General features: G+C 44.8%; 1 pseudogene; it reads right to left on the bottom strand.

The window, feature by feature from the left end:
• Positions 1-12,944: 12,944 nt before the first annotated feature.
• LOC135057180 (uncharacterized) lies at positions 12,945-14,315 on the bottom strand (annotated as a pseudogene).
• Positions 14,316-14,410: the final 95 nt, after the last annotated feature.

Below are 14,410 nucleotides of genomic sequence, written 5' to 3'. Positions count from 1 at the left end.
TGAGTGCTGAGGAAGAAGGCCCCGCCCCCTCAGCGGCGGGCTTCTCCCGCGATTTTGTGTAAAATAATGGCGGGGGCTCATGCATATAACAGCGTCCAACTGTATATATGCTGCTTTTTGCCAGGAGGTAATCAATTGCTGCCCAGGGCGCCCCCCCCCCCCTGCGCCCTGCACCCTCAGTGACCGGAGTGTGTGGGTTAGTGTGGGCGCAATGGCGCACAGCTGCAGTGGTGTGCGCTACCTCATATGAAGACAGGAGTCTTCTGCCGCCGATTTTGACGTCTTCTTGCTTCAACCCGCCGGCTTCTGTCTTCTGGCTCTGCGAGGGGGACGGCGGTGCGGCTCCGGGAACGGACGACAAGGTCAGGTCCTGTGTTTGATCCCTCTGGAGCTAATGGTGTCCAGTAGCCTAAGAAGCGTAACCTAGCCGCAGTTAGTAGGTTTGCTTCTCTCCCCTCAGTCCCACGTAGCAGAGAGTCTGTTGCCAGCAGAAGCTCTCTGAAAATAAAAAACCTAACTAAAATACTTTCTTATTAGCAAGCCCAGGAGAGCTCACTAAAAGCACCCAGCTCTGGCCGGGCACAGATTCTAACTGAGGTCTGGAGGAGGGGCATAGAGGGAGGAGCCAGTGCACACCAGTAGTACTAAATCTTTCTTAGAGTGCCCAGTCTCCTGCGGAGCCCGTCTATTCCCCATGGTCCTAACGGAGTCCCCAGCATCCACTAGGACGTTAGAGAAATAGAGATTCATATGCGATGTCATGACTGCAATGAGTTCATTTAGTGTATTGTCAATCGCACACACTTCCAAACTATTACAAGCACATTTTGATTTAATTGTCTCTGCAATGTAGGAATTGTATTACATGTTCATTAAATTTCGTTAATTGGATTAATGATATTGCGTATAATTATTGAAAATAGTAGGTATGAGACTGCCTCACCATAATAACTAATTTTAACCTGGCATCAGCTTTGACCCCATTTTGGGCTAAAGTACACAAGAAAATATTTTGGGCATCCGAAGGTTAATAACCTCTAGTCTCTGACATATTACAGCTTAAGTACAATACAACTTTCTTAATATGATAATACTGCTGCCAGTATATGATCCTGTTGTACCATACAGTACTGTAATTCCTGTTATCTAGACATAACTAACTTCCCAGATTCCAGTATAAACACGCCAATATTTCTGAGTATTAATCAGTTTACCCGGTATACTGGTAAGCAAAAGATCAAGAAAATAAATAAATTTTTCTTCTACTTTTATGGGTGAATTTTAAGTTGTAATTATTTTCATGACTATAAGAGATTGCTAACATCATCCACTTGCCATATAAACAGTATATCATCTATATATCTCTGTAAAATTTGATGTTATTTCAAATCTAGTACCGTAAAAAAATTGTCCTTCCCATACCCCCATCAAGAGGTTGGCATTTGATGGGGCAATATTTTCCCCATTGCAGTTTCCTGTTTTTGAAGGCAGAAATCCCCATTAACTTCAAAAACAGTTCAACCAAAATAAAGGTCATGGGCTGATGTAATGAAGTGCGATTTTGCACAAATGTGTGAGTTTAGCGCTTAACTCGCACATTTTTCAAAGTTGACCATTGTAATGGGGTGAGGAAACCTCCAAAATCGCATGTTTCCTGCAGTCCAAAAAATCGCAATGGCAAAACTTACATCCAAATGTTTACCCATTGCAAACATACAACTCAAGCAATGTAGTAGGATTCTCACATTTAAAACATTACCAAAAAATCGACAATAAATAGACCGTTATCCGGTCTCTAGGTCAACCACACTTAGGTCGACAATGTCTAGGTCGAATAGACATTATTGGTCAACAGTTACTAGGTCAACAGGGTTTCTAGGACGACAGGGTCTCTAGGTCGACATGTTCTAGGTCGACAGGTCAAAAGGTCGACATGAGTTTTTCTTTTTTTTCTTTTTTTTAACTTTTTCATACTTAACGATCCACGTGGACTACAGTTGGAAACAGTAACCAGTGCTGAGTGCAGCAGTAGCAGAGCCATGTGAGGGGACAAAGCGAGCCATGTGAGGGGACACGGTGCACTAACTGGGGTTCCCGGTTATTGTACGGACAAAACAACAAAAACAAAAATAAAAAACTCATATCAACCTTTTGACCTGTCAACCTAGAAACCCTGTCGACCTAGAAACCCTGTCGACCTAGTTACTGTCGACCAATAGTGGTCGACCTAGACACTGTTGACCTAAATGTGGTCGACCCTCCATACCACACCTAAATAGACCAACTTCTGGCTGGCAAGACTGAACGATGCATGCACAGATCAGTGAGATCCGGGCATGCTTCTGTATGGAAAAGTAAAGAAAGAGTTAAAAAAAAAAAAAAAGACATGCAGTCCCCCCTTCCTCCGCTAAAGCATAACCAGCCCCGGGATTTTTGAGCTGGTTCTGGTTGCAAAAATACGGGGAAAAAATTGAGTAGGGCTCCTCATGTTTAAACAACCAGCATCAGGCTCTTAGACTGGTCCTGGTTCCAGAAATATGGGGGACAAAAGAAGTAGGGGGTCCTCCATATTTTTAAAACCAGCACTAGGCTCCACGACCCAGGGAGGTAATGCCACAGTTGGGGGACACTTTTATATAGGACCCTGCAGTCGAAGCATCACACACCCCAACTAGTCACTCATGGCCAGGGTTCCCTGGGAGAGTGGGAACCGATGTAATAAAGGGGTCCCCCCTCCAGGAACCCAAGGGCCAGGGATGAAGCACAATGCTGTCCCCGCAATTTGTGGGCTGTGGATGGCGGGCTGATAGCCATAAAAAGTGTAAAATAAATAAATATTGTCTTTTGCTGTGGAACAACAGGTCCCAAACCTCCCCCGAATGCTGGTACTTGGAGAACCACAAGTACCAGCATGTGGGGCATTAAAGGGCCCACTGGTACCTGTAGTTCCACAACAAAATAAATATTTAAATAAACACACCCTGTGACAGTATAATTTTATTAAATCACACTTAAACACAGTTACATATACCAACACCACTATTCACTTGTCCCGTAGAATCCGTGGGGTACTTGTAAAAAAAAAAAAGATTTATACTCGCCTAAAATCCGGTGTAGATCGGTCCACTTCTTTCCAAGTAGGCATCCACAGGGATAAAAAGAAACCCCATAAAAAACCCAAACCATGCAACTAACGGGGATCCATGTATAAAAATTCAAAATTGAGCGGGACTAGAGCGCGCCGAGGTGGGGGCGTGGCTTAGCCCTCACAGCTTACCAGCGCCATTTTCTCTCTTCACAGACTTGCAGAGACGCTGGCCCGGACCTCCACTCTCCTGATCGAGTACTGGGAGTAAAACGGGGGGGGGGGGGGCACAGTAATTTGGTGCTATTATTACAGCGCAGACATCTGATATTCTTTCTCAGTATTGTAATAGGTGCTGGGGTGTGAGCTGGTATCTCCCTCTGTGTTTCTCTAACAGGTTTCCCTGTGGGTCTGTCCCCTATAGCCAGTGTGAGTGTGTGCGTGTCAGTACGGTGTGTCGACATGTCTGAGGCTGAGTGCTCCTCCCCGGAGGAAGTTACTGGGGGTGCAGAGAAGGATTTGGGAGTGACTCTGTCGGCACCGCCGACTGCTGTTTGGTTGAATATGTTGAATACGTTGAATGCAAATGTGGCGTTATTGTCTAAAAGGCTGGATAAATCTGATTCTCAGACACAAACGTGGAGGACGCCTTGTCCCAGGTACAGGTCCCCTCAGGGTCACAAAAGCGTTCATTTACACAAATAGCTGATATGGATACCGACATGGACTCTGACTCCAGTGTCGACTATAGTGAGGCCAGTTTACATCCAAAATTGGTTAAGAGTATTCAGTACATGATTGTGGTTATTAAAGATGTTTTACATATTTCTGAGGTACCTGCGGTTCCTGATACAAGGGTTTGTTTGTATAAGGGAAAGAAGCTTGAGGTGACGTTTCCCCCCTCTCATGAACTGAATGCTCTTTGTGAAAAGACTTGGGAATCTCCTGATAAAAGGTGGCAGATTCCCAAGAGAATTTTTATGGCCTATCCTTTCCCCTCTGATGATAGGGAAAAGTGGGAGTCATCGCCCAATGTGGACAAAGCTCTGTCACGGCTGTCCAGGAAGGTGGCGCTTACGTCTCCCGACACTGCTGCCCTCAATCTGTATTTGAAAACTTTCAAGTTCATGATGGAATCTCTTCGAGCAGTGATCTCCAGTCTAGAAGGGGGGATTTTATGGCGCCAGTCGACATAAAAGATGCCTATTTACACGTCCCAATATATCCTCCACATCAAGCTTTCCTAAGATTTGCAGTGCAGGATTGTCATTACCAATTTCAGACGTTGCCGTTTGGCCTTTCCACGGCCCCGAGGGTCTTCACCAAAGTGATGGCCAAAATTATGGTACTCCTACGCAAGCAGGGTGTCACAATTATCCCGTACTTGGACGATCTCCTGATAAAGGCGAGATCAAAGGAGCAGTTGCTAAGAAATGTGGAACTCTCCCTGACGGTTCTGCAACATCATGGTTGGATTCTAAATTTGCCAAAGTCTCAGTTGATTCTGACATCTCGGCTGCCTTTCTTAGGCATGATCCTGGACACGGAACTGCAGAGAGTGTTTCTTCCAGCGGAAAAAGCTCTGGAAATCCAATGCATGGTCAAGGAGATTCTGAAACCGGCAAAAGAGTGTCGATTCATCAATGCACTCGAGTGCTAGGGAAGATGGTTGCGGCTTACGAAGCCATTCCGTTTGGCAGGTTTCATGCCCGGGTGTTTCAGTGGGACCTGCTGGACCAATGGTCCGGGTCTCACCTACACATGCACCGGAAAATAATTCTATCTTCCAGGACCAGAATATGCCTCTTGTGGTGGCTGCAAAGTTCTTACCTTCTAGAGGGACGCAGGTTCAGGATCCAGGATTGGGTCCTGCTAACCACGGATGCAAGTCTCCAAGGCTGGGGAGCAGTCACACAAGGAAGAAGTTTCCAGGGAAAATGGTCAAGCCAGGAAACTTGTCTCCACATCAACGTTCTGGAGTTAAGAGCCATTTACAACGGCCTTCTACAAGTGGAACACCTTCTTCGAGGTCTACCTGTCCTGATTCAGTCGGACAACGTAACAGCAGTGGCGTACGTAAACCGCCAGGGCGGAACAAAGAGTAGAGTGGCGATGGCGGAGGCCACAAGAGTTCTCCGCTGGGAGGAAAAGCACATGAGCGCTCTGTCAGCAGTCTTCCTTCCGGGCGTGGACAACAGTGGCGTGCGGTGAGGTCAGTGGCTGGTGAGGCACTGCAGCCGTAAAATATCCGCCGATTACTGCCAATGACCCCTACCACCGCGAACCAATGCCCGCTACCACCGCCATCCCTTATACCTGCTACCCCCGCCACTAATGGCCACCACCCCCGCCAATAGCTTACAAATTTGTCCATCATCAACTGCCCAGGCCCCCCGCCACTAATTCGCATCTCGGTCCAATACCGTCGCTGTCAATGCCTGCAGCCTGCCTGCTCATAAAACTTGTGATGGGCAGGCGGCTAATATATTGTACATTTTTATTAAATAATTATTAGTGTTTGGGACTAGGGAGGGAGTGGGAGGAGGACATGAATGCAATTTTGTTGTCCAGGGCTTGCGGCGTGGGTGCGACGCTATTAAGTTAATGGAACTCCTGGACAACAAAATAGCCAGCAGTGGGTGACAGAGAGAGGATGACGCCAGGTAGAAGATGACAGCAGTGGGTGAGAGGGAGAGGGTGACAGCAGTGGGTGACAGGGAGATGGTGATGTCAGGGAGAGGGTGACAGCACTCAGTAACAGGGAGAGGGTGACACCAGCAAGAAGATGACAGGAAGAGTGTGACGCCAGGGAGAGGGTGACAGCAGCAAGTGTCAGGAAGTGACGCCAGGGAGAGGGTGACAGCAGCGGGTGACAGAGAGTGACGCCAGGAAGAGGGTGACAGCAGCAGGTGACTAGTAGTGGGTGACACCAGCGAGAAGATGACAGAAAGAGTGTGACGCCATGGAGAGGGTGACAGCAGCGGGTGACAGGGAGTGACGCCAGGGAGAGGGTGACAGCAGCGGGTAACAGGGAGTGATGCCAGGGAGAGGGTGACAGCGGGTGACAGGAAGTGACGCCAGGGAGAAGGTGACAGTAGCGGGTGACAGGGAGTGACGCCAGGGAGAGGGTGAAAGCAGCGGGTGACAGGGAGTGACGCCAGAGAGAGGGTGACAGCAGCAGGTGACAGGGAGTGACGCCAGGGAAAGGATGACAGCAGCGGGTGACAGGTAGTGACGCCAGGGAGAGGGTGACAGCAGCGGGTGACAGGGAGTGACGCCAGGGAGAGGGTGACAGCAGCGGGTGACAGGGAGTGACGCCAGGGAAAGGATGACAGCAGCGGGAGACAGGTAGTGACGCCAGGGAGAGGGTGACAGCAGCGGGTGACAGGAAGTGATGCCAGGGAAAGGATGACAGCAGCGGGTGACGGAGTGACGTCAGGGAAAGGATGACAGCAGCGGGTGACAGGTAGTGACGCCAGGGAGAGGGTGACAGCAGCGGGTGATGCCAAAGGCATCTAGCGCACCACCCTCACTCAGAGCCCCCCCCCCACATAGCTGTCCCTGACTCACACAGGATCTCCACCACCACAAACATAGCTGTCCTCCATCACTCAATTCCCCTCCTCCCAAACACACACAGTATACCACCCTCGCTCATATCACAGATCCCCAAAGACAGCTCCCCCCCTCCAGCTTCCCTCCCCTCAAGCACACAGATCCGCACCTCCCACCACACACTGGTATTCCCTGAGAGTGCTTACCGTTGCTGATCTTATTTCCGCTGCGGGGAAGATCAGTGGATGAGCCCGAAGTTTACAAGTCCTAGGATTAGTGTCTCCATACTAGCGGCGCACTGTGGGCATAGCGGGTGCCGCTCCGCCTACACCACGCCCGCTGTATGGAGACAGTGACCGCTCATCAAGCTCCACATGTGACCCGCTCCCTGCTTCCTTTCCCTGAACACTGACAGCCGTGCGGGTACTGCGGCTGCGGGGCTCATTGCGATCGGCTAGTGGCTACATCTAGTAATGTAAAGTTAATCTAAAAATGTACTAGATGACAGGGGGGGCATGTTTCTTGGTGCTCCCCTCCCCGAATCGACCACTGACCAATAATTTCTGACAAAGTGACAGGGGCGTGCTTTCATATGGGCTGAAAGCACTCCCCTGTCAAAGCGGCACTTGTACTAGGTGCCGCTTAAAGGGCTTTTTTCAATGGGTTTCTGATGCCTACTGCTTGGCCCTGCCCCCCGCTTCCGGCCCTTTCACTCTAACAGCAGGAGGCACCGAGAGCGGTGCCTCCGAAACACTTTGAAAACAGCTTTCTCCAAAGTTAATAATGATTAAAATATTATAAAGGCTAAAGCAGATACTTATGACACAGAATATGTGTCATAAGTATCTTATTTGTATTATTTTAATCATTAAGGAGAGGGGAGGCACTGCCTCCCCTGCCTCCCCTGACTGCACGTCCCTGCTGGACAACTGGGAAGCAGACTTCCTCAGCAGACACGATCTCCATCCAGGAGAGTGGGCTCTTCATCAAGAGGTATTTGCAGAAGTGACAAGGCATTGGGGAATTCCTCAAATAGACATGATGGCGTCTCGCCTCAACAAGAAGCTTCCGAGGTATTGTTCCAGGTCGAGGGACTCCCAAGCCAGTGCAGTGGACGCCCTGGTAACTCCGTGGGTTTTTCAGTCGATATATGTGTTCCCTCCACTTCCTCTCATTCCGAAAGTGTTGAGGATCATAAGACGAACAAGGGTTCCGACAGTACTTGTCGTTCCAGTTTGGCCACAGAGGGCCTGGTATCCGGATCTTCAGGAATTGCTCATAGAAGATCCTTGGTCACTTCCTCTCAGAGAGGATCTGTTACTGTAGGGGCCATGCGTATTTCAAGACTTACCGCGGCTGCGTTTGACGGCGTGGAGGTTGAACACCAAATCCTAGCTCGAAAGGGTATTCCCGGGGAAGTCATCCCCACTCTCCTTAAGGCTAGAAAAGAGGTCACCGCGAAGCATTATCCCCGTATTTGGAGAAAATATGTATCGTGGTGTGAAGCCAAGAAAGCTCCTACGGAGGAGTTTCAGCTAGGTCGTTTCCTCCATTTTTTGCAGGCAGGCGTGGACGCAGGCCTGAAATTGGGTTCCATTAAAGTGCAGATTTCAGCTTTATCTATTTTCTTTCAAATAGAGTTGGCCGCCCTTCCAGAGGTTCAGACTTTCGTGAAAGGAGTGCTGCATATCCATCCTCCGTTTGTGCCACCCGTGGCACCGTGGGATCTTGACGTGGTGTTACAATTTCTTATGTCTCACTAGTTTGAACCTTTGCGAAAGGTTGAGTTGAAATTTCTCACTTGGACGGTGGTCATGCTTTTGGCCTTGGCGTCCGCCAGACCGGTGTCGGAATTGGCGGCTTTGTCTCACAAGAGCCCATATTTGATTTTCCATGTGGATAGAGCGGAATTGAGGACTCGTCGACAATTTCTGCCGAAGGTGGTTTCTTCGTTTCACATAAATCAACCTATTGTTGTGCCTGTGGCTACGGATACCGTGACGGTGCCAAAATCTCTCGATGTCGTAAGAGCTTTGAAGATTTATGTCAACAGAACGGCTCGTGTTAGGAAAACAGAGGCTATATTTGTCCTGTATGCTTCCAACAAGATTGGAAATCCTGCTTCCAAGCAGACTATTGCACGCTGGATTTGTAATACGATTCAGCATGCTCATTCTACGGCTGGATTGCCGTTGCCGAAGTCAGTGAAGGCCCATTCTACCAGGAAGGTGGGCTCATCTTGGGCGGTTGCCCGAGGGGTCTCGGCACTTCAATTTTGATGAGCAGCTACGTGGTCGGGTTCAAACACGTTTGCTAAGTTCTACAAGTTTGATACCCTGGCTGATGAGGACCTCATGTTTGCTCAATCGGGGCTGCAGCGTCGTCCGCACTCTCCCGCCCAGTCTGGAGCTTTGATATAGACCCCATGGTACTTTTGGAGTCCCCAGCATACTCTAGGACGTAAGAGAAAATAGGATTTTAATACCTACCGGTAAATCCTTTTCTCCTAGTACGTAGAGGATGCTGGGCGCCCATCCCAGTGCGGACTGTTGCTTGCAGTTGTATTGTTAGTTGTTGTTTTCAGTTACACGAAGGTTGTGTATTGGTTATATTCAGCTTGTTGCTGTCTTTAGTTCATACTGTTATCTGGCATTCCTGGTAATCCAGTTGTACGGTGTGGTGTGGTGTGGTGTGAGCTGGTGTGTATCTCGCCCTTGGTTTAACAAAAATCCTTTTCCTCAAAATGTCCGACTCCCTGGGCACAGTTCCTATAACTGAGGTCTGGAGGAGGGGCATAGAGGGAGGAGCCAGTTCACACCCATTCAAAGTCTTATAGTGTGCCCATGTCTCCTGCAGATCCCGTCTATACCCCATGGTCCTTTTGGAGTCCCCAGCATCCTCTACGGACTAGAAGAAAAGGATTTATCGGTAGGTATTAAAATCATATTTTTTTCCATGTCTGTTCTGACTTGTTGCCAATCCTGTTCTCTATACTCACGGTTGTTTGGACACTGGTATCTGTCTTGATTGGTGTATTTGTTATATTTTGAAGGGAATTTTACATTATTCTTTATCCTATTCTCTGGGTTTGGCCACTTATGGATTTAACCACTAATGTAGTCTCTTATATCTCGCATAAAATGTATATTGCTTTCTCAAGATTATCTAATTCTCCAGGTTATCTAGTTTATACTGAATCTCTTTTACATCCCTTTTAAATTCTTTACTTTCCTCACACTTAGTTAATTTGGATTCTAATGTACCCATCTCATCTTCCAATTTTGCAAGCTTTGTTTTTTGTTCTTTAGTAATCAGCCCTATGAGTTTAGCAGAACATTCCTCCAAAATAGAATTCAAACTGCTCAAAAAAAAGCCTCATTATCACCCCCAAAGGGTTGGTGCTTTATTACTTCTAGATACTTCTCCAAAGTGACAATGTCATATCACCCTTTTAATTCCTTAGTGGCTAACTTTTTTAGAGAGTTCAAATACCCAAAATGGTCATCCTAATCATCATCCATCTGGATCACCTGTTCATCTTCCACAGAAATGTTTTTAATTTTTTGAGACCTCTTAGTTCTATCTTTAAACAACGGTATCTCTGTAAGCAGCAGTTCAAGGCAACTAACAGACAATATGCACCAAAAAACAATAAATGCCTCTAATTTGCGCTAGAGGGGAAGCTGCGCCTCTTGATGAACTCACTGTTAGTTTAAGTCCTAACCTAAAACACACCATTACAAAATCACAGGACGCTATTAGTTTAAAGTATAGGGCTATGCTTGCCTCTTTCTTAAAAAGCAATATTCTACCACTTAGAACAATTATTCAGATATACAATCTTAAAATTCAAATATTTAATTTGCCATAAAATTACATAAAAATATTTTTGCCATCCACATTGAACAGTACATATTATGAGGAATAATCACAATGTGATTCCACACAATGTGATACACAATATGTTTCCATAGAAACATAGAATTTGCCGGCAGATAACAACCACTTGGCCCATCTAGTTTGCCCTTTTTTTTAACCATATTTTTATCTCAAAACTTATTTGATCCTTATTTCTTTGTAAGGATATCCTTATGTCTATCCCACGCATGTTTAAATTGCTCTACTGTCTTAGCCTCTACCACCTTTGATGGGAGGCTATTCCACTTGTCCACTACCCTTTATGTGAAGTAATTTTTTCTCATATTTCTCCTGAACCTCCCCCCCTCCAGTCTCAGTGCATGTCCTCGTGTCCTATTGCTTCTCTTCATTTGGAGAATGTTTCCCTCCTGGACTTTGTTAAAACCTTTGATATATTTGAAAGTTTCTATCATGACCCCCTTTCCCTTGTCTGCTCCAAACTATACATATTGAGATTTTTTAGTCTTTCTGGGTATGTTTTGTGATGTAGGCCATGCAGCATTTTAGTTGCCCTTCTTTGTATAGTCTCTAATGTATTAATATCCTTTTGAAGATATGGCCCCCAAAATTGAACACAGTATTCTTGACGAGTCCATACCAATAGGCATTTGGTATAAATCCACAAGTAGACGATGTCTGTTAATGAAGTGGATGTTGAATTCCAAACCAACGCGTTTCATCACAAGGGCTTCGTCAGGAGTAAAATATGAGTGCTAGAGAAAACAAACTAATAGAAGAACATTGTGGGTACACATAAATCACTCGCTAATTGTAGTTGTACAACTACCAGCAGAAGAATGGAAATTCATGTACAAGTTTTACAGACTGTTCACAATGTCATTTTGCAAGATAATGAATTTTTAATTGATGGAAAAATCTACAAAGTCACAATGGTACATAATATCATCTCTTATTATAGAAAAAAATATTTTTATATACAATAATCAGTTGAATAACAGATGGACAACCTTAATGATACATACCAATAGGTAGTAATTCAAAGTTTAGAATTAAGCAGAAAAATCCACTACACTTGTGGAGATTTTTAACTCCTAGTCTAGTATTAACATGAAACACATCCAATTTTAAAAACTCCATGAGAATATCACTTTGTGAGACATCACAATGAAGTGTTTTCAAAATTTACATAAAATTATCAATGTGAGATACATCATGATAGAGTGATAATTGGTCATCAGAAATGATTACATGACTACAGTGGCCCAATGACTCCTGATAATACTGTGATTAGCAATGTCTGTATATATTTTTATAGAGTTTACCTATTCCCCTCTACTGGATCAACTGCTATGGTGTTACCAATATCTATCCACTGGATTAATGTCTACGATATCTATCATTAGAAACTACACTTATTGCAATCGTGGTTGCGGTTGCGCTTTGTATTGAGACACTACTGTCTCTGAAAAAATTATTTGGACGATCAGGGGGGTTTCAGGATACTCAGAAACCCCCCCTTGAGTGCACCACTACTGATAATGTAAACTTCATGCGCAATACCCAATACAGAATTTCCTGTTTGCTATCGACTACTGTATCTCCCACCACCCACAAATCCCAAAAAGAAAATCCTGCAATATACTTCTTACAAAAAAGGAAAAGATTTTTTGATGTGAAAAGAAAGTTTACCAATGTATAATGTCCATAAAATGTTTAATGAAGTCAATATAATGATGAACATCATTGGATGCAATATATACTGATGAATATCACTGCATGCAATAAAGAAGACAGGTAAGGGCATTTAAATAATACCTTTAAAATCAGAAAAATCTAAACTTTATAAACTATGTAACAATTTGCAATTTCTTTGTTACAGGAAAATAAATCTGAAAGAAATGTGAGAAAGAAATGTGAAGATTACATTTTCTATAAAAATGAGTCAAACTGTACATATGTGGTGGGATATAATGGTGTCCGAGTGTGCTGGAGGTGCTGAGTTTGCTTGTTGAACTCTGACATTTTTTTTAAAGCGGCAGTAACTTACAAGTCATGCTTTTACCTTGTAAATGACTGCTGCTTAAAAAAATGGCCTAGTACGGACAGCATCCCGCACCTCCAGCAAATCTTGGATGTCATTACAACCCGCCGCAGATGATAGAAATCCTTCTTCCCTGTAAATTAGGATGTACTGGTTTTGTACTGCACCACAATAGGATCACTTTTTAACAGAGCCATTTTGGTTCTAAAGAAAGCATGCCATCGCTTCCTTGCTCATTCTACAGGAGATTTTTTCTGAAGGTGTCTTTGTTCATTAGGCAGTACTTCTAATCCATGTTCAATTCTGTGTATTAAATCCGCCTGATCTCTGATCTCCATCAAAGCATTGATTCTTTCCTGATAACCTGCTTTAGCTTCTTGTTTTTCACTCATGGAGGCGCTTCAGACTTTGGGAGGACTTGTTAATAAGGCCACACACTTGTTTTTTCAAATCATCATATTCTTTATTTAGCTCTTGGAACAACTTTTCTTCATTGATCACATCTCCGTAGGCTTCTTCGTATTTTTGCTTCAGCTCCTCGTAGGTTCTTTTCTCTTTCTTATATTCATAATCCCACTTATACTTTTGATTGTAGTGAACATTCCAGTAACATTTTCCCGGACATTGGGTACAGTATCCTTTTTTCATTACAGAACATTTATATTTTCTTTTATCCCAAGCAATTCCACAGGAATTGTGGCAGGTAAAGTGACATTGCTGGCAGTTTGTTAAATAGCCGCTTGTTACCTCTTCCTGTACAGGAACAGTTACCTCTACTTCATATTCAAAGTTTTTATTGGCATCCATACGGTCCTTGTTCTGCTGCAGAGCTTCCTGGGGTTTCTTTATTGCATCCAAATTCATTAGTCCAGCCTTAATCTGTGGCTGTACGGCCTGCATCGTAATCTCAAGCTGTTTCCTTTCCATGAGGACTTCCTTGGGCAGTGTCAGACTCTTGGTTTCTATTTTACTCAGATAGCTGAAAAATTAGCTCATGCTTTTCTCCCCCATCTTCCAGAACATTTCATTAAAGTTCATATCACTGGTCTGATTGTTGGCAAATAGAGCTGAATTGTTGAACTTGAAGTGAACGGGGTCACCATTACTGTCCACAGGGCAGGGGATGTCAGCTGCTTTTATGGCCTCTAGTACTGGAGGTTTTGCACCATCTGAGAAGTTGATCAGGATTATTATGTTGTCTCTGATATCTTTCCCAAAGATAGAAAACACAGCATTAAATATATATTTTTGGGTGGGAGTCAACCGAGCCAAAGATGCCTGAACTACAAAGCACACAGCGTCTATCTGATCAATGCCATTGTCTGCTGTAAAAAATGCATCTATGTCATCTGTGATCTTCTTGTCCTGCTCTATTCCTCGTGTGTCTCCAAACCCTGGTGTGTCTATAATGGTGAGGGAATAAGGGATTCTGTAGCCACTTTCATGGTTCATCTTGTAGGCTCTAACTACAGAGGTTTGGCTGTGAGATTCAGATTTACCTGTAACCTCGTCTACAAGTTTGAACCTAAAGTCATCTTTCCATTCCACACCCAAGATGTAGTTGGCCATACCATTGATCAGGGTTGTTTTTCCTGATCCTGTAGCTCCTACTAATAGAATCACTTTATTAGGTTTCTGAAGGTTTTCTTTTCCCAGGTTGTACTTAAGATATTTAGAGTCACAAAGATCTGTTTTCAGTAGATATGTGGTGGTTTCTTCTTCTTCCTGTCCCTTTGTTAGCATCATGGGGGTCATTCCGAGTTGTTCGCTCTGTATTTTTTTCTCGCAACGGAGCGATTAGTCGCTAATACGCATGCGCAATGTCCGCAGTGCGACTGCGCCAAGTAAAT

The sequence above is a fragment of the Pseudophryne corroboree genome, chromosome 3, assembly GCF_028390025.1.
Source record: "Pseudophryne corroboree isolate aPseCor3 chromosome 3, aPseCor3.hap2, whole genome shotgun sequence".
Classification (NCBI taxonomy): domain Eukaryota; kingdom Metazoa; phylum Chordata; class Amphibia; order Anura; family Myobatrachidae; genus Pseudophryne; species Pseudophryne corroboree.
The sequence above is the reverse complement of the archived record's forward strand: the minus strand, read 5'-3'. Positions and strand labels throughout refer to the sequence as shown.